The following is a 3,840-nucleotide window of genomic DNA, read 5'->3' on the forward strand; positions in this document are numbered from 1 at the left end:
GTATTAATATTAATACATATCCCTCAAACCCCGTTCCCTCAATTCCACCATCCAAAAAAAGAAAGAAAAAAATCATCACCCTAGGCTACCAGTTAATAAAGCCCTCTCGACAACCCCTCCTAGCCCAAAAACCAAGGAAAGACAATAAAGGGAAAGTTCTCGGGTCAAATAAAAGAATAGAAATTAATACACTCCCACAGGACCTCCCTCTTTCCCACTGTCACCCCCCACAATAATTTGATTTCTTATTAAGTGATTGCTTAATTATAATGATTATTATTGGTAATTGTAATTGACATTTTTTTCCTCTCTGCTAGTCTCCTCTGTGTCCCTTCCCTCCCAGTCCTTCATTTAAAGGATGAGACAGTTTGTGAAAACGGCCACATTTTGTGTAACTACTTGACCAAAAGCTACAGTTACGGGACCAAGCGGACTGCAAGGACAAACAATGCAGGATTAAGGTGTTGAGGCCTAGAAGTTTTATTTAATCAGACTTGAGTGGGTGTCTGTGTGCGTGTGTGTTTCTGTTGTGTATTTGTCAAGATGTCTTACACTGTAGCTTCAGGGCACTGTGTCTGCTGCAGGTCTCCGTAGGAAGAAAAAAAAGAAAAAAAGATCCTTGCTCTCAGTGGGATATCCTGGTTAAATAAAGGTTCAAGTAGAAGACAGGGATTCCCTATTCAATCCACCCACCACCCCACCCACACAGACACACACATACATACGCATTAAACTACAGTAGGGACCCCCTTGGTCTCCAGTTTATTACCCCTTCCTCCAGGCCACAGTTACCGCAAGCAGCCGGTTGTGTGCTATTGCTAAAAGAAGCCCCTCTCATGTAATGTTACATCTCACGCTCAAAAAGACAAAAATCCCAAACCACGGTTCATCAGCGGCAGCTAAAAAAAAAAAAAAAGCAAAGCGTTGAAAACCATTTCATTTAATGTCACATTCTCTCTCTATTCGGAACTAAAGATGGTGAAACTTCGTTCCAGTGGGCCATGGCACGGTTATTGGGCTCACCTCAGGCGTGGTGAGGCTGACACACACTTTTCTCTTTAGATGCGCACACCTTCACACTCCAACACACACACACACACACACACACAACCTGGCATCGCACCTTCACTTTCGCTCTCAAACGTCCTCTCATTTCTACAATACGACATATTAAAAACAAAACAACCACATTTCATAAAAAAATATCTCAAATCAAACTAAAATGGGTGAAAAAATAAAACAAATTGAAACCATCTCAAATTCGGGAATCAAAATGCCACTCCCTGACCGACAGATGGTGGCTGTGCAAAGGTTTCTGTAAATGTAGCCAAAATGTTTTCTCCTAGATTATATTCAAATGCTGCCCCTCACTCACGCTGAAGAACAAACAGCCACATTAATACAAATGAGCACCTGGACCCGCAACCGCAGATGTCTGTGGGTGTTTTTGAGTCAAAGTTTCCAGGAAAAAAAATAGCAAAATTTTCATAGATTATTTTGACAAAGATTACTTTCAGACAGGATGGCTTGTTCTGTCCAGATGCAGATAAAAGCGGTATAAATAAACTCCAGATATCTGCACACAAAAAAAGACACTCTGCAGTAGAAGCAGCACAGCTGAAATTAAAACGTGTCCGTGATAACTAAAAGCAGGGGCAGTATTTTGACCGTAATTCTGCAATTTGAATAACAGTAGATGCAGAAAATGTTGCAAAATATAAAACATTTTAAAAAAACTATTATCGCTACAGTTTCAAAACACATTTTAATAAGAAAATAAATGTGATTATGTCACATACATAAACTATAAATCTAACATTTAAATGAATTTCAAAATCAATCCATCATGACATTGCGACAACTCATATTTGGCTCAGACTTAAAGCTTCATATGAACCGTTTCAAGTGCAGCTGACGTGCTGGAAATCTGAAAACGGCTCGTGAGACAAAAATTTGCTTTCGTTTTTCCTAAAAATAATGGCATTTGAACCAGATTCGCAGCTTTGTACAGAGCCACATCAGGTCACGACTTATGTGGGAAGGTTCAACAGCAGAACCATCAGCTACACACAGACGGGGCTGACAGACAGCGCTGGATATCAGTTTGTGCAGACAGAAATCCGGCCGTGTTCGAGCCACTCTGAGATCTTAGCCTGGAGACAAACCGTTCCTGACAGACCGACACCGTGGCCGATGCTTTTCAAGGCCTGTCTCATCCACTTTGGCTTCTACCGCTCTCATCTCTCTCTACCTCTGTCTGATGCTGAGCTCTACTACCTGTCCGTCCACCACGATTTTTTAGATATAGACTCGAGTGGTGCTTCACAATTTCTACTTCCTCTATCCTGTTCTTTGTCACATATGTAAGCAATTATTTTACTCAATTTTCTTTATGAAACCATTTGTCAAAAGACGTCCTGAAGCTAAGTTAGAAGAAGGAAGAATTCAGCTGTGCTGATTTTCTAATATTTAAAGTACAATTGAACAGAAGAACACAAACACGAAATCCAACGATGATAAGTTTCTATCTCTGAGTCTGCAGGAACAACATGAGGATTATCCTGCACTATATTTCACAATAATAAATAACACAAGCTAACAAGTTGCACTGTGTACAGTGCAAAGCATGTCCAAAAATGCTGCAAGGGGCAAAATAATAAAATCTTTAATGAGTCTACACAACATACGGTAATACATCTTAATAAGCAAAAGATGAGCAGTAAATGCACAATTAATTTTAACAAAATATGGAATACTCAATAAGGAGATTTTTCTTTTTTGCATTACAAAAACCTTCTGTTTCATTTACTCGATTCCAAATGTCATTACATTTCAAAGGCCGCTGGCATCAAAATGATTGTTCAATCAAAAGCTTTTTTTTTTTTTTTTTAGATATGAAGGCACCGGCCATTCAACTGAATTTCCACCATTTATTTTGCATGCGCTAATATTAGGCCTACACTGGAGTCTCATCTAATTTGCATATCCTCTGAAAAAAAGAAAAAGAAAAAAGGATAATACAAGTCAAACTATGGCACAGTGATTTCATGGTGTGTGTGTGTGTGTATGTGTGTGCCTGTTCAAACACACTGTGTGGTAGCGTGGGTGTGGCGTTACACCTCGTGTGGCACTGGGCAGCCAAGATAAGAGCTGATCCTATCCATGTCTCCCTTCTGCAGCGCCTGCCCGCCCACCCACACACCCACACATGCGCGCGCACACACACACGCACACGCACACCTACTGCACTACCCAACGTGCCATTGTAATCTCATTTTACAATCCCGATGCCCTGTACATAAATGTGCACTCTCACACATAATCGGAGCAAAAAGAAAATACACACAGCTAAATCCGTATTTCACTTTGTGCGTACACTGGCATGCAACTTTAGAGTACACAGATGCTGCAAGAAGCAGCAGAAGAAAGCTTTAGGCCTAAAGTAGTGTGGCTCATTCACACATATCTAAAGCTGAAAACATTTGTGCAACTACTTTCCACAAACAAATCTGAGTATGGAACAGCCTCTCAGGACTATAAAAGATGGCACACAGAAAATGATGAAGGAAGAAGAGGAGAGAAGTGAACAGACTTACCTCGCTTTTCTCTGAGTCAGAGTTAACCATTACATACAAACACTCACTTCTCTCTAATTCACCAAGACTTTCAGTGAAACACACACATTGACACACACACACTCAGGCTCACTCTGATGTGATCGGCCACCCTGATAGCAAGCCAGAGCTGACTCTAAGCCTCAAACAAAGTTTGGTGTGCACTGACCAAGATCGAGGGGACAAAAAAAAAAGCGAAGAGGAGAGAGCTGGGGGTGGGGGGAGG

At 40.9% G+C, this 3,840-nt stretch overlaps 1 protein-coding gene across 1 annotated transcript in view; it reads right to left on the minus strand.

The window, feature by feature from the left end:
• Positions 1-3,840, minus strand: part of zcchc7 (zinc finger, CCHC domain containing 7) — a 52,322-nt gene that overhangs the window by 38,150 nt on the left and 10,332 nt on the right. The gene's annotated exons all lie outside the window — the stretch shown is intronic.

This window comes from Pundamilia nyererei, unplaced genomic scaffold (genome assembly GCF_000239375.1).
Source record: "Pundamilia nyererei isolate P.nyererei 1_Seehausen unplaced genomic scaffold, PunNye1.0 scaffold00107, whole genome shotgun sequence".
In the NCBI taxonomy this organism is placed as follows: Eukaryota; Metazoa; Chordata; class Actinopteri; order Cichliformes; family Cichlidae; genus Pundamilia; species Pundamilia nyererei.